The following is a 22,326-nucleotide window of genomic DNA, read 5'->3' as shown; positions in this document are numbered from 1 at the left end:
CACTTACAGAGATTTTATTTGAAGTGAATTGCAATATGTTCATAGGTTTGATTACTGCAAGTGTGAATTACTTCTACAAATATTTTGACAGACCTGCAGAGGACTGAAAACACCTTTCCCTGCCACCATTGTTTGTAGAAAATGATTGATGTGTTCTACTGATAACTCCTATTTCAGATTAAAACTGAAGTACTCCAGCTTAAAAGTGTAGGAGAATACTAAACTGTGCAGGAAGCACGTAAGGATATTATGTATTTGTATGGCATTCTGTATCTGATTTCCTGTATCCACTTGAGGCCTAATCAGCAGTTATTACAGTTATTTTAATACACAGTGGAACTGACAAAGGCATCTAAACAGTTGGATATTCAATTCCCACAACTTTCAGAGAATATATGTGCCAAGAATACACTCAAGGAATGGGCTGGGATTTGAGAGCATTTTAGGCCCCAGTGCATTCCAGAAAGAGGAAAGCACTTATGCCTTTTTTAAGAGTCCATTTTTCAAAGATAGCATTTGGTATCTCTGGTGCCTCAATTCTGGTTTGTCTGTCCCTCTAGAACAGCATGGTGCTTCTGATGGAGCTGATACAGGCAATGCAAAAGAACATGATTAACTGTTTGTTTTTTAAATATTAACCAAGTCTTCACTGTTCCAATTAAAATTTATCAAATTAAGCAAATTGCTTGGGGATTGGAAAGAAAAAAAAAACCCTTTACTTAATTATTTAGCCAATATTTACTGGGTATGAGTATATTATTAACAGCAAAGGAGGCTATTAATTATTATTCACAGCATTTCTAATAAAAAAAGATGGCATCTGCTATTTCTGTAAAAGAAATATTGTCACTAATAATCCATTCTAAACTGTAAATGTAATATAATAAACTGGATGTGTCATTTCTCTGTTCTGCACTGACATGTGCTATATGAGAGAGCTGAGCTTTTTTTTGGGCCTGTGTCAAAAGGCTTTTTGTTGGTGACCTTTAGTCAGCTAGTATCCAATTATGCAGAAGTCTAATGGCATATTTGTGTACCTGCAATATATTTTCCACCAGACAACTGTGCTTTGGTATCACCTTCCTTTTACTCATATTATCATAAGAGAGGCAGCAAAACTGGAAATAAAAAATCAACCAGGATGCTATTTTCTTTGCTAAGTGAAAAAAAATGTAATGTGCTATTTATTGCATACTTTACATGTACAATCTATTTATTGAGGCAGAGGAAGTGAGAGGAAAGATATTCTGAGGTAAAGACTGTTGAACTGGTGTTGTTAAGGCCAGCTTTCAATTTTCTGCTTGATTTTAAATGCCCTTGTGAACTTTGGTTAATCATCCGTGACCTGTGTCCCTAAAATCTACAGTGTGCCATGAAAAGAAAAGATGGATTAAAGGAATATTTTGAAACTTTTTAGGCTATCTGTCTATTCAGTGTTAGGATCACCTCTACCTGAACAACTTCCGGCAAATGTCTGTCAGAATAATTTTTTAAATGTTGGATTTCTTGCTACAGTTAAAACCCATGTGTTTCATCTTGGCCTCAGCATATCAGAGCTTATTCCCTTTTCCTCTCCAGCAGTTCATGAATGTTTTCATGTCTCCTCTCAGACTTGCCCTGTTCCAAGGGAATCCCAGTTCTTTTCTCCTGGGTCACATTTTTCTCCACACTACATTCTTGCTGCCTGGTCAGTCCTTCCTGGAGCTGGATGCAGCCTTGCAGGGCTGAGTAGGGCAGGAGGGACTTTCAGGTGACATTTTTACTTGTGCACACCAGTGTCATGTTTTTCTTTTCAAAAACAATGGAACATTGTTGATTTATATTGTTTGGGATTCCCTAATCACTTTCTTTATCTCTGCAACAGTTCTTTGTCCTGAATTTGAACCAATTGTTCTCACCTATGTGAATACATTTCATTTGTTCCTGTTGAATTTGGCCTCATTTTTCCTCACTACCTCTCTAACTTGCCACAATTTTTCTGATTCCTGTTCTATCATTGTGTTTACAGACTGTCTGCCTGAGCTTGATTTTATCTGTTAATGGAATAAACACATTATTATCCCTTCTTCTTAATCATTCATAAAAATACTGAACTTTTCCAGACAGAGGACAGAACACTGTGATTTTCACCAGAAACAATACCACCATTTTGACACCAAATCATTGATAAATTACTCTTAAAATTCAGATTTCCAGCTGTCTTAGCATGTCTTTTCTCTGTAGTTCAATCTTGACCAGGCTTTCTTATCTTACTTGTGAGAATATTATGTGAAATGCTGTCAAAAGCCACACTAAAGTCAAGATGTATGACATTTTCTTTTCCTACTCTACCCACAAGGCTTGTTACTCTGTTTTAGAGTGGAATTAGGTGGGTTTGACATTATTTCTTCTTGACAAATACATGTTGGCTGCTACTTCTCTCCTTCTTACTACCTAGGTACTTAGAAAGAGTTGGATTATTTGTTCCAGTACTTTTCCAGGAATCCAGTTTCACTGTCAGTCTGGTAATTCCCTGTCTCTGCCCTTATTCCTTCCTACAGATGGGTGCTCTGCTGGCACTTCTTCACTTTTCTGACCCTACAGATCTTGCATGAATTCTCCAAGAGATTGGCCAATGCCTGTGAGATTGTTTCTGCCTGTTCTTTAAGTTCTTTAAGTGTCTTGGCATAAATGCCCTAATGCCCCACTGAACTGGCAATTGGAGCCCTAAGTATTCTCTAATCTGATCTTCCTCTGGTGCAACCTGAGTCGTTGCCCCTTGGTTTTTTCAACTGTCTAGTCATGGTTAGCCTTTCCAGAGAGGGCTGAAATAGAAAAGGTGCCAAACATTTCACTTTTCTGGGACTCATCTGGCAGGAGTTTGTTCTCTTCTTTTACCAGTAAGCCACTGTTTTCCCTCAGCGTTCTTTTTACTGCAAATGTGCTTACAGAAAGCTTTTTGCTTCCTTTGCAGATTTCCTCTCTTTTTGTACCTTTGCCTTTCTGAATTTTTCCCCACATATTTATGTCATTCATTCACATTTGTCTTTAGTATTTCAATGTAGTTTTCACTTCCTGTACATTTTATTTAGCTCCAGGTCATTGAAGAACTCATGGTTTTGCCAAATTGTTTTCTGATTACACTTCCTATCCTTCCTTCATGTTGGCATGGCTTCTGATTGTGCTCTCACTGTCATTTCTTTAAAGAATTGCCAACTCTTCTGGACTCTTTTGTCACTTCAACTTGTTTCCGAGGAGATCTCACCCACCAATTTACAGTGTTTATTGAAGTCTGCCCTCTTGAAATACATTGCTTTTAGTTTTCTCTTTTCCCTCCTTCCTTTGCTAAAGCTAGTGAATTAGTTTCATGGCAATTATAACTCAAGTTTCCTGATCCATAAATTTGGATAGCATCTGTTTGTCTCTATAGATTATAAACCCTCTAGGGAAGAAAAAAAAAATCTTTTATGCTATTTTTTAAACTTTTTTTTTTTTCAAAATGCAACACGATGCAAGAGTATTCCAGTACCAGCTGATTCCTTTAGCTTTATCTCTGAGAGATAGCATTGATAGCTCTGCTCTGACATCCTGCTGTAGTATCTCAGCATCTCCTCTCTTGTCAGCTTCCTTATTGGCTGCTGTAAATCAGGCTGAAGAGCACAGGCAGCTGTACTGGCAATTACATCCAAATAGCAATGTAAGTGCTGGTAGTGACAGAAGAAATAGCCATATTGAAATATTTTATATATATAGTGGGTCTGATGCCTGATTAGAACAAGACACAAGTGCACTGAGATGTATGTGTGTATTTCTCCTAAATTTGTACCCTGGATATGATGTGAATGTGTGTGGCTCTGCAGGTCAGAAAGCAGCTGTGGTAAATCCAGTCAGCTCCTCAGTGGGAACATCCAGAGGAAAATGTGGAGCCTACACATACTCCAGAAACCAGACACAGAATCCTACTCTGCTGTTCAGGGAAGGGCTAATGTTCTATACAGGAATGTAAAGAATTTCCAGATACAGATATCTGATTGAAAACCTTCAATTAACTTCAACTGGAAAGAGCAATAAACGTAGGTCACTTGGTCATCTGCTCTGCGTTCCTCTATGGATTGTCTGGACATTCAGAAGACTCAGGAATTATCCACAACATCATTGTTTTACAATCTTCCTGTGCAAGGCTCTTCCCTTGCACCACAATATGGAACAGGAATGGAAAAAGTAGCAGGAGTGGTTAGTAGTCAACTCTGGCCACTTGTCTCATGTCTGAGTAGCTGTGCAGTGAGAAAAGGGGTTTATGATGCTGGCCAGAGAAAATGGTCAGTCAGACCTGCAATCCTCTCCTCGTTGTTTGGGTGCTGCTGGCACCATTTCATGAATGGCAGCTGCTGAATCCAGCCACGAGTGACACATTTGCAGCTAACTAGAGTTTGCTCAATATTATCTGACAAATTAGGCTTCTACTGGGAAATGTCTTAATGTCCATTTATTAGGGAAAGCCTCTCAGGTTCATGATAATATTTCAGGAGTTAAAGAGAGACATGGGCTGAAGGATGATCTTGCCATGAAAAGTCATTAGTCCGGTACATGTTCTTTAGGGTTATAGATTGTTGGGACTCAGATTTCAAATTCTGGCTTCTCTGGATTTGGTCTTTCTGCCTTTTTAATTAAAATTGTTTCCCTTTGTGTAAAACCCTTATTTATTAGATTAAGGATTTTAACTAGGGTTTACTTTATTTGTGGTTGTACTAGATTCCCCGAATTATGGAGACAATCCACTACTAAGACATGTTATTATCTTTTCTCCTCTGTGCCAGCTGTTTGTATCACCTCTGTGCTAGAGAATCCCACTGCTCCATGAGAGGAGATCAATGCAAAGCTAGAAACCTGATTTAATTATTGTAATTGTACTGCTGCAATTATTAGTTGAATGAATTCTTACACTTTCAACAGAGAAGACTGAACCAAGCTCATCCAGAAGTGTTTTATAATGAGTAAAAATGGTGGTAAAATTCCTGTTTCTGCTCGTAATCATGTCTGAGTCTATATAATACTATATATAGTACCCTTAAAAGGTCTTTATTTCATCTGAACTAAAAGCTTGGAAAGAGAAAAAGATAAGGAATTAAACTTATTACTATTTTTGCAGAAAACTTATTCCCTCCATGATTTACAACAAACATCTTGAGAAATTTGCAAAGAAATTTACACTTGTAAACAAAAAAAAAAAAAAAAAAGAAAATAAACTCAGTTTTATCATCTGAATGCAGTAGTTCCTCAGATGCCAGGATTATGAGATTTCTATTTCAGAAACTGCAGGAACATTAGTCTGTGGATTAGAGCTAAAATACTTTGTGGAATAGTGAGCCAGACACAATTTGTATGAATAGCTTTTCACTGACTTGCTCCAAAGTCTTGTGTATTACAAAAGCCACAATGTGACTCCAACACAAATGTTTCTGTTTAGCAACTCATACTGAGAGATCATAAGAAAAAACTCTGCTGTGCTCCCAGCAATGTCTGATTCAAGTTTATGATGTCATTCGTTGGTTAAATGCAATCTGAGGTATTTTGTGCAACCATTGCATGTCAGAAAGGGAAGTGATCACTTCTCTTGGCAGCATCAAAAATGCACTTTCCTCCTGTAATTCCTATAAGCAATGGAGTAGCAACATAAAGAGTGGGATTTGGCAACAATGATTCTCAGAATAAATCTTCAACATGTAAATTTTACTCTATCTCATAACTATTCTAATTCTGTCCTCTGGATGGACTAAGTCACATTCTGAAACCACACAGCATTGAGGCTTCTGTTATTGTATAGATGCATCAGCGATGACTGATGATTTTCAGCTTGTAGAGGATTTTTAAGGCAAGGTAGTAGCAGTTGTCTTGTGAAACAGTGAAGATGAAAGTGTATGCCATTACATTCTGCAAAGTGGAACAGATTCTGATATTTGAGTATTGGGAACTGAGATGGGAGAACAGCAGAAATATGTCTGAAGTGGTGAGCTCTAGTTACCTTTTGAATTGAAGAACAGAAAAAAATCAGCATTGTCTCCAGAGGTAACTCCTGTACAAATTCCAACTGTACTGAGATGGGTTAAAAAAATATCAAAATAATTTTTTAGGTTTTGGCTTATTAAAAATGCATAATATAAATTATGACATTAAAAACATTTTTTTCAAGCATCACAAAGCTTGTTTTATTAAAAACTTTTTCCTGTTCTGCAAACTAAACATCAAAAGTTGATGAAATTTCCTGCAGTATTTCAGTTGTCCTGGAACTAAATTTTTTTGGCAAAGGTGAAGCTTAAAATTGATGTAGTGCCACAGGCATACATTCCTCTAACAGTCAGTATTTATCTGCAACTTGGTCCCTGAAGTTGTTGCTCTAGGTTTTTTTTGTTGTTGTTTGCTTTTAAATAGTCTTAGAACACGTAAGTTCTAGAATGTTTCCTAATATTTTGCACCCTAAAGTTCATCAGTAAGAAGACAGAATCATTTAAACAACATGATTTTACCTTGGCCACTATATTCCTTTTTTATGCAAGCCTCTTCAGTAGCTGGAAGTTTGTGTTGCTAGCATGAAACAAGCAGATATGTAGTAAGCTATTTTTGTGAGGATGAGATAAAGCATTTCTGAAATATGCTCTGTTGCTGCTCCAGATTGCAATGAAAATGCTAAAGGGACTCTTAAGCATCCTATGACTCCTTTCACAACTTCAGTTTTTTGATAAAGTCTATTCGGATTTGACACTCTTAGTTTCATACAGCTGTTTCTTTTCTTTATTTTCAAAGCAGGTACAAATAAATACTTATTGCTTTTTTTACCATGCAATTTTTTAAACTTTTTTTTTCCACTGAAAACTCAAAATCCTCTGAGGAGGGCCCAGATTATGGCAATGCATACATAACATTTCCTCTTTTCCCTCTTGTGAAGCCTTAACCACTCTGAGGAGCTGAGGAAAACCTCTGCCTCATTTAACTACAGCTGTCCCAACATGCAGGTGTATTATATCATTATATTATTAGCTCCACACTAACCACTGAGAGGATGTAAATCTGCTGCATGAATATCAAATGGGCTTCAGCTGAAACTTATGTTTATGCAGAATAAATGACTTGTATTTACAGATGCGTCTCATGCAATTTTGTGTGTCAGGCTGGTGAATTATGTGTGTGCGTGGCTGATGTTGGAAGTCTTGGTGACGTATCCAAGGTGAGGTCAGTAAAGATGTATGTGGTTTATATGCAACCAGAGGCCTCCTACACAAGTGCAAACAGGTGGGAGTTATTTTTATTATAGTTTTGATCAGCTTTAGATGGAGTAAACATGCTAGATTTCAAATAACTCGTTGATCTTTGAGCTTGACTGTGATTATTGCTGGCCATTTCAGTGGAACAGCTATATAAATTAAATAAGTAAATATGCTGGGGCAGGATTTGTTGATTTGGGTATGTGTTTTGAGAACACAGGCTTCTACAACTGAACAGCTCACTTCAGCCATTTCAGAGCAGAGATGAGTCAGCCAGCAGAGAACTATGTTTGTTTTAGCTAAAAGATGTCATTTCCATTCAGTGAAAAGTATTTCTCCCTGAGACCATTGGCTCTGCTGGTTTGGTCTCCTCTGGCTGCAGGAGGCACCCAGAGACTGCCTCAGCTACAGATGTCTACAGGATGGGGACCTTGGGAGAGATATCCCAGGTCTTGGGTGGCTGAATCTCATTTAAGGCCAATTTTATTTGTTGTGTAGTACTTAAGCCAGCTCACTGTGAGTTTAAGCAGCCATGGATGAGTTTGGTTACTCACTTTGACCTCACTAAGAAACTTAATATTTGAAAACAAAAATATTTTGAGGGGACAGAGGAAAGCAGGGGTAAGACAGTGAATTGTATCAATGAAGAGTGGTCATGGGGTCCATTTCATTGACACAAGCAGGGACAATGTCTGGTTTGGGTGCTGATAGTAGGCTGGTGTGTCATGGATGTGTGTGCATGCACTGATGACCCTGATTTTGCTGTTGTGAAGAAAGTGACCTTCACTTCAATGGCTACAGACGCCCAGGAATGACTGCTGATACTACCTGATCTCTTGCTGCAGTTGATGTCCACAAAGGCTTTTTTGTTAAAAATGGAAATTTTAAATGAAAATAATTGGAATGGAAACTGCTTTTGTGGGTTCTGAGAGGCTGAATTATTTTGGTAGATACTTAGCTGGCTGTTGTGCTCAGTTGAAACCATGGCAGAGAGAGAGAATTCTATTTAAAGAGCAGGGTCAGCTCCAGAGTCTCTTCTTTTTGTTGACTAATCAGTGCCAAACCACAGAGCAGAATGTGAGGCTGAGACCATTCCTTGCCTAACTCACTTCCTAACCCTGAGTGAAGGAAAAAAACTGAATGCATCCTTGGTGAGAAAGGCACAGAGGATTTTGGATTCTATAGGGTTTTCCTATGGATCTGTAATGCAGGTGTGTTTTTGTGGTGCAAATTAGTGAGTTAAGCAGCTCTTGGTAGAGGCCTAGGCTAAACAAAAAGCAAGGAACCTACTAATTAATCAGTGCTTCATGTGAAAGAAATAGCAGAGAGGAAAGGAGCACTATGCATGAATAAATGGAATTTCAGCGTTGGATCCAGAGTGCTAAGCACTGGGGTTATGGAGGCAGACTCATATCAGATTGACCAGGGAAAGTGCTCTTGAATTTGATAGAACAAGGCCTGGCTGCTTGCCTTGGAGGCTGGTGAGATGCAAGGGTTGATGCCCATTATTTCTCACAAGCTCTCGACCTTCCACTGGTGAAGAATGGGTCAGCTATATCAAGTTTTAGTTCATAACAGAGCTCTCCTCTCTTTCAGAGCGTGAGTGTTTCCATCTGGCTTCACCCACTGCTTCTGTCTGTAATGAAATGCACAGAAAATTCTAGACAGGAGATGTGAGCCTGGTTCTGCCACTTCTGCCTGCCCTGTTAGGTGGCTGGGTCAGCCTGCCTGAGAGTTACATTACACTGGGCTTAGCACATTGGGGTGGCAGAGGGATTGCTAGGGGCTGCATCTCTTCTCTCTGATCTGCTCCTGGGTAGATCTTGTTGGCATGTTGTAGACTAACCCAAGATGATCTGTCAGTGTTGCCCTATTTATTACCATAACGTGGATATTACCTCTGTGGGGGGAAACATCTGTGCAGCACTTCAGACTAAGCTGATATCAGTGCAGTTACCTGCTCTGAGCTCCTTTCACTGAAAGAGATTTTCCCTAAGCACAGATGAAGCTGTAATTGAGGCCCCATGACCCTCTCTGCAGAAGCTGCTCTGGTTTTGGATAGAGCCTCAAGCTGTCTCAAACTGCTGCCTGGACTGTTTAACCCAAACAAGACCCATCAGATGGGTGCTGTGTTCAGCAACCTGGAGCTGGTGCATTTGGAACTGAAATCTGGGAGTGAAAGGCTCTGTCCCAGCAATATCCAGGGCTTCACTGTTGCTCACACTCACACCAAGGATGAGATGATGGTTTATTCATCTGAGAAACAAGCCCTGTGCTTCTCTTCACTCTTCTGATTTCTTTTCCCCTTGTTTTCATAGTTTCCTTGCTTGGAATAATGAACTGAAGTAGGTTTCTCAGTGAATGCTTTATCTGGTTATTAATGATGTGGAGCAATTCAGGACCCTTAGGACTTCTATGTTGTTGCTTTAATAAACATATTTCAAGATGATGAGGCCACTGGCACACTTTCTATGCTTTTATGGTACAATGGTCTTAAAGTAGCATGGTGCATTTTATTTATTAGCCAGCCCATTAATCACACAGGTATCAGTTGGCTTCAGGGAAATTTTTAATTAGTGATATTTAAGGTTGAGAGAAAGTGCTTCTGTGACAGACAATGAGAGCAAGCAGAAGCAGAAGGCAGGCTATCTTTGTGACTCCGTGATTAATACAGGATTTAAATAAAATATTCATGAAAGGAAATTGAAGTTATAGCCAAATCCAAATGTTGAACCTCCTTTAAAACTCAAATATAAATTCCTTGGAGATTCATTCTTTGTATTTATTAGTGGAGAGTGAATCTGATGAACATGAGAGAAAAGGGAATTTGTTCCCTAATGTAATAATTTAGCAATATTTTAAAATGTTTTTTACTAAATCTTCTTGAACCACAATTTAATGACATTTTTAAAGTCTACATCCTTATTTCAAATAGCTCACAAGTCACTGAAACAGGTACAAAGGAGATATTAGGGGTGGAACATGGGACATCCCTGGCAGAACACTCATGTGTGAGACAGAAAGGAAAGATTGTGTGGATGGCAACTACATCCTTCTGGCAGTGTTGGTTTAGTGGTTGCTAACACTTAAAGCCTGCATTGTCACATGAAAAATGAATGGTACTGGCTGTGCAAACATCTCCCTTGTTAGATAATTAATCAGGTGTACTTTGTTTTGATATAGCACCTCTCTGGCGTGCTCATAGCCATCTCTTGAAATTGCCCTGTAAAATGGATTGTTAAAGAAGGAAAAAAAAAAAAAAAAAGCCAAACAAACCCTGTAGGAAATATTGCATGTGTCTCTGTCTGCACAACTGGCAAAATGGAACATTAAATTCTTCTACATGTGCAAAGTGAATTTTTCAGTCTTGGCTGCCCACATTTAGGAATTTAAATGTGTAGGGAAATTAAATTTTCTGAGTTGTTGAGCTCCTTTAGCTCCATTTCTCTGTTCTCCTTACCCTTCTTCGATGCAGCATCTGGTCTACCTAAACACAGAACATAGGAAAATCCTTTGGCCTTCAGGTGTTACAAACTTCATAGGTCTTTGGTCTGGATTCCTGCTCTGGAAAGGAAAGCTGAAAGTTGGTGCCTTATTAATTGAGCTTGTTGGGAAGGAAGAAGCAAAGTGGTGCTGTCAATAATGAGTCATGCTGCTCCTGACCAGCGGCAGAAAGAGATCGGGAGTCTCCAAGGCTGCCATGAGCAGGTGCCTGACAAGGTGAAGCATCAGTCGAGACAGCACCATCAGGATCCTGCCTACTGTGGCTCTGTAGGGACCAAGAAGAAGAGTTGGCTCACATCTCTTTTCTGCTGGCTTTTAGAGGAACAGGAAAAGCTACTGGTGTTACGCTGGTGGTCTTGTTGGGAAAATGTCGTCCATAGACTTGTCAGCTTTCTCAGCTTTGAGAGAACCTGTTTAAGATTTCTATATGAGAAAAAAAATCTGGGATTTTTCTGTGTTCCCATCAGGAGACATCTAGGCAGGTGGAGGGAGCTCATAGAGGCTTATAAATCACTTAAACCCCTTCAAATATAGGCCAAATAGCTTGCACACACAGAATCACACTAAGGCAAGTCAGGGCTCTGGGTAAGTCCACAGCTGGCTGCTTCTTGCTCAAGCCCAAATGTTTCTAATGCTCTCTACTTGGCCTTGTATGAAAGGGGGTCTAATTGTCTTCCCTTAGCCACTGAGACTTTTTTGCTGTTCTACTTTGTCTGCAGAAGTAAGGGCTTCCTTTAGTGATAAAAGATTTCAGCCTTTACCTTTCCTTTACCTCCTTATGTGCACCCACATAGAAACACAAAGTGCTTTTGTATTATTGCTGCTCACAACATCAACAGGTTGCAGAATTAAAAGCAGATGTTCACACCTCCCAGGAGTGTAATTTTAGATGCCTCCTGATCTTTGGAGGCATAATTTTTTCAATTACAGCTTCATTAATTTTCTTTTTGACTATAATGGCTACAAATAAATGATGGAGAGGTTTTCATTAGGCAAAAAATAAAAACCAAAAAACCTGAGATTCTGAATTTAATGCTTGACATCAAGAGTCAGGTTTGATGTGCTCTGGCTTTAGTCCAGTTGCCTTTGAATAGGATGAGCATGGTGTGTACTGTTGTCCAAGAGCACAGAACTTCTTTATGACCAAAAAAATAAAGGTAATACTGCATTTTCCCAAAGCCTTGTGGACAATTTCTAATTGTCTTAGTTCTCTTGGAAAACTAAGACTACCATGTGGATATCCTCTTTCAAATCTCTTTACCTATGCCCTGGAATAAGCTGTTAAATTTGGTAAGAAGCCCATCTGAAATGTTGTGTCTATCAGTGTAGAGTTCTAATTAACAGTAAGGTTTGTTAGCTTAAGTTGCCTTAGAATTTGTGTAAGGGCGAAGCTCTTCATGGGACTACATGCAACCTCTGCCTTGAGTAGCTTTAAAAATTAGATTTCCAGCCAAACCAGAAGAAGAATCCATCACTCTTCCATGTGCAACTTAAGTTTTACCCATTCTTGTTATTAAATTATTGTTACCAAGAATTTAAGTTAGGGATTTTTCATCATTCACAAAGTAGGCAGTTGGGAAGTGGATACCATTGGAAGAGAACTAAAACCCAAGCCAGGATCCCAGTGACCAGTGAGAATGTTTGTAAGTTGCTGGTAGCTCTTTTGTCCCCTTGAGGAACAGTCCCCTTTCTTTGCACCCTCTGAAGTTCAGATTTTGTAAGATTCAGAATTCACTTTCTCCTCCATTTAATATATGCTTCACATTGAAACATATTTCCCCTGTTCTAATTTTTCACAGGCCACTTGGCAATCCATCTTTGCAGGCTGTGCTGTGCAGGTGTATGATTGTATTTGAAATTCCTGCACCCATTAATCACTGCTCTGTGACCCGCTTTACTCTGCACTCACTAAGCTCCCTTCCTCAGTTCTGGTCTGCCAGTGCTCTGTAAACTGTTTACTTTTCTGGTGCAGCATTTGCTCAGCATTTTGGCAGGCTCCAACAAAATGTTCCCAATTGTTCCCAATTGACTTTTGGCCAGCAAAGGCAATAGACTTTTTTTCGTGGAATTTGATGCCCGCATATGTTTTCCCTTGTTTGCTGTCTCAGGCAGCTCTTTTAATGCTGTTATCACCTGGTCTCACCTTGCCTCTGTTGTGACTGTAGAATGGAAAATACTGTCACACAGGCCTGAACATGGTTTCCAGCTCCTGCTTCTTTGGTTTTTTTTTTTTTTGTTTCCTACCATATATCTTTTGGTTCTCTGGAGGCTCATTTAACTCGTGTACTGTTTTCAGTCAGACAGAAGACAAGGTTGCTCTCGTGGAACAATGAGGAGAAAAAAAGGTACAGATCAGAGATGCAAAGAACAGAAAAAAAAAGAATTTCCACAACTTTTTTTTTTTTTTTTTAAACAATGAAGCAGAACCAATGTTTTAAATATTTTCTCTACAATAGGTACACAGCCTTGTGCAGCCTTGTGCTACAAATACACTGAATAGAAATATCTAGATATCTAGAAATGCCTAAAGACCAGCCCATCTATCTATATTTAGCTCACTGCTACACTTTTGTATTTGTGTATTGTATAATTTTGGCTCTTCTGCTTTGAATCTTAGCCAAAATAAGCCTGGGGAAAAAAAAATCAAGAAACTGGAAACCCAAGCCCCATTGTGCAAATATTTTAGAATGTTAAACAAGGCTTATTTCTATTCAGGAGAAAATGACTTCAAGAGTTTTATTATGGCTAGTGTGTTTATTATTGTTATTCTTTGCTGGTTGCTCATCTATCCTGCTGGAGCATAAAACACACTTTGCACTCTGTGTGCTGGTAGATATCTCAACGCTTCATCTTCAGGCAGAAGAATATATTTGGGTCACTTGAGGACAGAGTGTGGGTGTTGCTTGACAGTTTTTATAAACAAATCAAAATACCTCTGCTCTCCCCAGTGCCTAGTTAGCTGTATGCTTTCCAAGTTCTCAGTGCTGAAAGTGTGGAAAGTTAGATCCTCTCCCAGCAAAGAAAGAGAGGTGAGTGTAAGTTTGATGTATTTCATCTGACTTCTGACTTCCTAATGGTCTAGCTCTTAAAATTCCCTCGCCCCGACTCTATTACTGCACAGGGAAGTGCAAAATAAACATGACTTCTATCTTGAGAAGACAGCAGATAATTTGTGAGACCACAGATGACAGAGATGTTTCCAGCCTGCTTCTGCCTACACCCCTTCTTGAAGCCTTGATATTTAAATTGCACCCATTTATGCTCCCTTGTGCAGTGATGGAGTAGGTGTCAGCAGGCCCACAGGAGATTGACTGGTGATACAAAGGTACAAGGCAGAAGAAGGGAATGTAATTTTCTCCACTTTCACACCAGCTGTGAATTTGGCACCTGACAAGTTTGTCAGATGTTCTTGCTAGCTTGTCCCGTTGAAAGCCACAAAAGGCACCGCTCTTGGAGAGAATTTCTGTCCAGCTGTGTCTGAGTGGGAGTATTGCTGTCAGCCACCATGTCTTGTATATTTTCTGTTTCTCATGGACCCACCTGACTAGCAGATGCCAGTATAATGGGCATTTACTTCTTTACTTCCCATCTACTTAGGCAGCCTTCTTCATATGTTCTAATGATAGGTACATTTCACTATTCTGATATTTTTTAGTGGTTGCAACTTCTTTACTCACTTAACTGCTTCAGCAGTAGTCTTGAAGATGTGTTCATTGCACATTTATAACATCACATGCCAGCAACTACAGATATACAATAAAATTTTATAACTGGTCTCAGTGCTACTAATGAAGAACTTGCCTTATTTGATCGCCTAAGCATTTTAAGTAGTTAGTTGAATAACATCTTGTTGCCTATAAAATTGGATTTAATGATAGAAGATTAAGGCCAGAAGAGGTATTTAGGGAAGGTTTTTGTGATTAATTTTTGGGTGTTTTGTAAAGAATGATTTTAAAGGACAAGAAAACAAGAAGATTAACACTTAAATCCATTTTCTATATGAAAGAGCCATCACCATTTAAAAAACTTGCTTGATGTGGCCTCAGGAGTAGTAGCAGGAGCTCCCATGATAATTCTTTTCCCAGAGGCACCAGGAGCTTTAAAGTCCAGTTTATTCACTGATGTAAGAAATGACCCATGATCATGAGTCAGTCAAGTGAGAGAGCTGTTGAAGCACCACTAACATTTCCTCCACTTCAGAAACAGTACAACTACTCTCAAGCCTCCATTTCCCCCACAGAAAAATCCTACTTTCTTAAGTAAAATGGGAATTTCTCCCTATTTTCAGACATTTTATTTCTTCCCTGCCTGCCCTTCCTGTTCTGAAACCATTTGTCTCACCAGTACAACCCAGTTCACCTTAGCAGGTCCGCCAGCCATCTGTGGGCTCCTGCAGCTTCAACTGCAGATGAGGGTGACTGCAGCAATTAAACCAGACTGTTTGTAATCTCTCTGAAGACAAGGAGGGAAACTTTTCTTTCTACTCATGGCAGGAATAGTAAGCTGTTAGAGAGAAAAGATGCAAATATCTGATATTCCTCCTTCCTAGGATGGTTCTCATTGAGACTATACAGTTGAAGTAACTCAGGACAGTTCCCCTAAGATCTTATTCATGTCAGAGAGAATGCAAGTCTGGACTGCATTTGAGGAGAAGTCCTGGGATCTCCCAGTGTCTAGGCAGTTCTCCTGCCTTGAGGTGCTCTTGAGAGAAAATTCACTTTTCTTGTCCTTCAGGGACTTTCCTGCTCAGGAAGCTCACTCTGTGTACTGCTGAAAAGGACAGTAATATTATGAAAAGCTTTGAAAGCAGGGAAGGAAAAATGTTATTGAGTCCAGTGTTACTGGGAGGCAGTGGAGAAAGTTCAGTATTTTTCTGTGCAGACAGAGGTTGGAGATAGAACCATTCCCCCCCCGCCCCAGCATCTTTTCATGCTGACTTCAGTGGCAATTTTTTTATTCAAAGCCCTCAGGGTTTGAACCTTGTTTAACACCTCTCTGTTGAGAAATTCTGCTGCTCAACAGTCAATGCCTAGTCAACAAATTGTGCCTGTGATTTTGCAGTAGGATAACATTGTAGATAAGACACACCTACTGGGCACTTTCAAGTTATAATATTGTGTTAGTCATTGCTTTTATGTATGTTTATATACAATATCTGCCCAAAGGTACACATTGATTTTCAACCATTGAGAACACATTTAAAATTGGCTGAGTGCTTAACCTTTGTTCACTGAGAGTATATTTTAATTTTTTTTGCTATTAAGAATTATTAGCTCAGAAGAGTTTGATATGGCTATTATCATCATCACGATTATTGACGTAAACTAAAATTCTTCTAGAGATTTTATTTCTTTTGTAAAGTTGAGTTATACTTGTAATTTACCTTCTGATTTTAATAGGTGTATTCTCTTCACATGTATTGATTTAAGTGGATTCAACTGTATTTCAGGTAAAGATTTTCTGACAACTAAAACCAAAAATCACATGTGGTGTTATTTTCCTTGTAACCAGTAATTTTGTGAATTTTTGTATTAAAAAAAAAAGAAGAAACAAAAGGAGGTTACAGACTGAGATTCACTTTGCAAGATTAAATGTTTAAATCCAGGAGAACAATTCTGACAGCCTTCTTTCCAGTAGCACCTAACCTCTGAAACACCTAAAATCAATCAGTTTCCATTTTCTTTTTGTCTTAGTTCCCCAGCTGCCAAAACCTCAGTTCACTGGTAGCATCATGGGCTGAACAGTGGAGTTTCCCATTCCTTCTTGAACTCAGCTGTCAATTCAGAGTTGTGAAGATGCAACTCAGACTCCTTCCCAACCCCTGGAGGTGAGGAGCCCATCAGGGGCTCCTCTGACAGCTGTCACCCACCTGCAGCCACAGTGTGAAGCCCAGCAGCTGCTGTGCCCCTTTGAGAAGAGGGAATGGAGGGGCAGGGATGCTGTTGTCCTCTGCCCTTTGCCTATTTTCCTCATGGGAAATCCCTCCAGGTTGTGCAGATGGTGTGGGTGGGATCACCTTGCCAGGGCTCAGTCTGGTTGTGTTGACTTGCCAGGGGAGTACTGGAATAAGGCCAGCTTGTATCCCTCCTGTTAGAGCTCTGCAAAAAAGGATGGAGCTACAGAAGGGGAACCCGTTGGTGAAGGAGTCCAGAGTCCTGATCCCTCATTTTCCTAAGCTCATTAATTTGATAAGTGACATTGGAATTATAGCCCAGGTCATATTCCAATGCCCAGTTGTAAGACTGCCTGTCTGAGATATAGGCTCCATTTTTAAATCCTTCCTCTGCTTAGTTTGAACTATCTGAAGTTTTCTGCACCTGCCCTAACCACCAGGATAAACAGACATTTCTCATTCAGCTTTGGAAGAGAAAGATTCATGCATTTTACATAAAAATGAGCAGATTCAGCAATTGTGGTAGTGAGAAAATGATCTCAGTAAATGTGTAAATATGAAAGCCTGCTTCAAATTTGTATCACTTCACCCAAAAGGACTGATGCCTAGGAATGGTGAGAGTCATACTTCATGATGTTACCTCAGAATCCCAGAATGGGTGGGTTGGGAGAGATCCTAAAGATCATCCAGTTCCAACCCTCTGCCATGGGCAGGGACACCTTCCCCTAGACCAGGTTGCTCAGTGCCCCATCCAACCTGGCCCTGACACTTCCAGGGACGGGGCAGCCTCAGCTTCCGTGGGCAGCCTGTTTTGGGACAGCACTGGCTGCTGGGAGCCATGCCTTAGCTCTTGGCAGGGAACAGGTTTGTCTATAAATCCAGGCCTTAGTCTCCAAGGCTTTCTGGTCTTGTTCATTCAGAAATTACCTATCAGGTATTTACAATTGCCTGTCTGAAGACAGTTGTCAGAGTCTATTTCACTTGGAATAATCCTATGGACTTTAATTGGTTTAAAGCAAGGCATTTTGCTATTCTAGAAGAATGTTTTTGTTCAGGTAATTCTCAAGATTTATTTAGTAGACAAAAAGACTTTTCAGACTACCTGCTGCCTTCAGTAGTGCTGAGATTGTCTTCACCTGAAAATCTCTGGCATGCAGGTGGAGCGGACTGTTTCTGTTCTCCTTTCACTAGACCAAGCTTTCTTTGCAGTCAGGCATGAAGTCACTGCTAGTGTTAAGAAAACATGTCTTATCTGATTCCTGGTCCTGAGATTTGTCTTTCCTTTTCCTCTTCATACTTTTATTCTCTAGGCCTTTATAACTCTCAAATGCAGATTGTATCAATTTTATTCTGCCACCTGGTGAAAGCAATCTAGAGCGTAAAAAAAATTTACAAGGTTTCACAACTATGATAGAACAAGGCAATCAATTATGTCCTTCTTCAAAACAGCTCTGCCCATGTTCAGATATGGATTGTTGATGTGTATCAGGAACTGTGGCACCATGAAGGAATGCTGTGGTTCATGCCCCACGCCTGCACCCAGGATTGGTTCAAATGGCTATTATCACGTCTCAGAATGTGGTGGCAGTAAACACAAGGAAGATGTGCCGTGTCTAAGAGCCTCCCTTGTCAAAATACACAACAACTTTGATTGAGATGCAGTGACTCATGGCCCTACAAGAAACATGTGAGATTTGTCAACCAGGATTACAGCGGTAAAATTATTTACACTCCCAAAATGTTCAGAGTGGTAGAGTGTTTATGTGAAGTATCATGTTAATGGAACTACTAGAAAATCAATACCAGGATTTGGAGCAGATGCTATTTAATTTTTTTTTCTGGTTATACATCATAGTATTTTGATTTTTTTTATCCTGCTTACTCACAGAAGTCCATTTTGTGTCAAGTTCATTGCAAAGATTACAATGATGCTGGTGACTACAGACAGCACCATGCATTCACTTCTATTCTTTGTGATATCCTCTCTGATAGTTGTCTTTATCTTCAGCATAGTTTATGTACCAAATTTTTTAATCTCCTTTTTACAGAAATCAGAATTGGGATGTAGTTAAGGTAGTGATTGAAGTGGGCTGAATTTCTTGTCCTACTTCAGAATCCTTGGGTTTTTAATCATTTGCTAAAAGAGATAAGTAATGATTTTTGTTGTGTTCGATATATTTCCATTGAAGATTTTCATATCTCAACTGCTAAGCAGTTTTTACACTCTTTTGTCTCTGGCAGCCCAAATCTGTGTGGGGCTGGGAGCTTTAAGATATTTATAAATAATAAACAGACACCATAGGATTTCGTCCATGGCTAAAACGCTATGTCAACCACTTGTGCAAATACTTTCCAGTACCATATCTTTTCATGTCCATGGTAGGAGAATTTGTCCACTAACCTCTGTACTCACCAAGCTGCAGTCCTTTTATTTGGCTGGCAAATCTGACTGATTATTAAGTTCCTACACAAAAACAATAGTCCTCTATAAATCAGCCTGAATAATAATAACAACAATTACAGTAATGATTGATACATGAGCATTTATTTGTGTTCCTCTCAGTCACAGTAATGGGATTTTGATGCATAAATTTCTTCTCATTGTAACACGATTACATGGTTCAGAATGCAAAAATGCTTTTTCATTTAATCTAAAGAAGAAAAAGTCTTCCTTACATAGAACTATGTAATGATATTGATCGTGTTATACTAGAGATCTTATGGAAATGCTCAGCATTGATCTGATAAAACAATGCCATGGGGATTATAGATAAATACTATTATGTATACAAACATTCCCTTGGGAACTGCTGTGATACTGCCTACAAAACCAAGATCATGTGTTCATGAAGAAGCTGCACAAGGTAAACAGTGTGGGTTTCTGTTCTTCACACAGAGCAAAACACAGGTAGCATATAATCAGGGAGAAAATTTGGGAAAAATTTTGCATGTTAATTTAAATGGCAGAAACCAGCAAATCAGCAATTTCACTACAGTCTGTGCTTAATGCCTTTGTCACAGGTGACATATTTTTGTTTTGTGTCTGTAGGGCAATATGCTGCCTTTGTTTCTACAGTAGTAGTGAAACATGGGTAAGGTGTAAACCATAGTAGTGAAGGTGCTGATCCAGCAAACAGTTAATTCCCATGCCTGTCTACTGAATTCAAAGGTAGTAATCATGTAAGTATGCATGCAAACATGTTTGTGTTGGTAAGTTCTTGATTCAAGTGACTGCTGCTTAAGTTTTCACTGGAAGCCAGGGAAAACAAACACAGATCGCCTGGTATTTAGTCCAGTGCTTCAGAGGTGAACTCTCTCATCCCTGGCTGGATTTGTCAATCTACTGTTTTATATCTAGGTCATTAATACCAGAGCCTTTTTCCTTCAGTTTCTAACAGTCCTGCATTTTGATGCTGTTTTCAAGCAGCTAAAAAATAAACAGAAGCATAAAATTTAAATGAAATCTGTATTTGTACTGAAGCACTCTTCAAGTCCAGCAATATATACTTATATTATGAGATTATCATGAAACTCTTAAGAAAGAACTAGTGGTGAGATATTAGACTGAGCAGATGAGCTCTGAATTCCACATAAGTTTCAAGCTGCAACAAGCTTATGTTTGACCACAGGTGTATACAGACTCTTTCCAGATGATGTATGTGGCTTTTGGAAGGAAAATATGAGGCTGCAATGGAGTGTTAACTTTCTATTTCACTCTTCACCCATTGGGACATTTAGTGCACAGTCTCTACTTGCCAAATTAACTCCCATCATATCTGTATTCTACATCCTGCTAAACAGTTACTCAGAAAGCTGCTCATGCATGCCCACACACACTTATTCAAGAAGTCTTAAACCACACTCTAAGGACAATCTTCAAAGCAATTGCTCTTGAAATCCTGACTTTTCCCAAAGCTAGGTTAAAGACATTAGAAATTTAATCACCTTTTAAAATTTCCATTTTCAATTAGTGACACGTTTTCTAGTGTAAGAAACATAGAACAGAAAAAAAAAAAAGACAGTTTTTGCACTTTATTGATTTTCCTGAAGGATGTGTCACTACTAGAAAAAAATTCAACTAAACGATGAAACAGTCTTTTTTCATATCTCCTATAAGTGAAAACATCCCTTTCCCTGTATTTTCTGTATTCAACAAATGCCCCCTGTTGTGGGCAGGGATGTCTGGTACACAGTGAGCAGAGTTAAGCTAGTTTTGCCTGTGCTCTAAGTAGAGCAACCAAAAGCTGGATACACACAATTATATCAGTGCTGGACCTGAGCTGATTTGTTCTCCTGAAAAGTGGAGTGCATTAAGTAAGGCCCAGAGCTGGGATAACCAGGTTTGAATGGCTTCTGGTTGGCTGAGAGTGTAGGCATACCTTTTGTGTGTCTCTTGGGTAATACACCATACAGACATATCCACATATGACATGTTGCTTCATTTTTAATCATCAAGTACCGTGAATCTATAAAAGTACTTCTAGGGAAGAAATGGAAATCAAATATTTCCTTCTGGACAGTATTTTCAAGCTCTCTTTCACTGTGACCTGGTTGCACACTATGTTCCTCTCTTGTAGTGGAGTTGACTCAGTATGTTAAAAAAGAAGGGAAAACAGACAATAGAAACTGCTTAGAAAATCTTCCTGGTTTCAAGTTTCTATTCTAAGGTAGGCTGAAGGTACCTTTGCCTCCCTGGATAAAAGCATTTCGTGAAATATCTTTACTCGTGTGCCTGTGTACAATGCTCACATATGACACATCTACACCTCAGTGAACTGGTCCTGATCACAGAAGACACGAGTGCAAATCTGGGCAGTCTGAGCATCTCTGCAGTCTCTTGATTACAAGACAGTCCTTTGTGCCTTTCCAGACTGCTCATTGCAAGAGGTATGAAAGGAGAATCCTGTCTGCACAAGATTTATGACTGGGAGAAATCACACTCTGTCTCTTCCTGTCCACCCAAGTCTTTTGGGAAGCACCCACGTAGAGTAAGTGGAGGTCTTTTCCAGTCATCTATTTAGATTGGAAGGCCTCATGATTTTCTTGGAAAGCAATCACTTATGAAGTCCCCCTGCAGAATGTTGTTGAGACCTGTGCTGTGGAAATTATTGATATAATCATATACAACCAATTTGTAAAGGCCTAGTGGGGGAAGGCATAAAGAGCCTTAGTCTGACATTTAGAATTAATGCCAGGAAAGATACCTCTCCTCCAGAGATATATGAGAAGCCAATGTTACACACTTGCAGACATAGTAAATGTACAGGACCTGAACAGTTAAAGAATTGTCTAATCAAAAGCTCATTGAATGCTGTGGGAAACTTCCTACCAGTTTCAGAGTTGAAATATTGAATTTATTTCTCGTCTAAAACAATGGAAGGAATTAATGACTAGAGAAGGGTTTGTAGCCTCTGCACAGAAATGAAATGGAGTCTGCCTCCCCATGTCTTTTGATACTCAATTTATACATTTTTATTTGGGAGATCAATCCTCAGAGTGTCTATGAAACTTACTTCAAGGGAATTAAAAAAAATGCATTTTTAATAAATGTGCCACTTTCTGATGTTGGACTAATGACCACCAACTTCCATCTCAACCTGATTTCCCTTTCCTGTTCATCACTGAACACGCCCTGATAAACCCAGGAAGGCCCAGAGAATTTCTGAAGCTCAGCATGGTTTGGCCTCTGCC

This window comes from Fringilla coelebs, assembly GCF_963513975.1.
Source record: "Fringilla coelebs genome assembly, chromosome: 1".
NCBI lineage: Eukaryota > Metazoa > Chordata > Aves > Passeriformes > Fringillidae > Fringilla > Fringilla coelebs.
The sequence above is the reverse complement of the archived record's forward strand: the minus strand, read 5'-3'. Positions refer to the sequence as shown.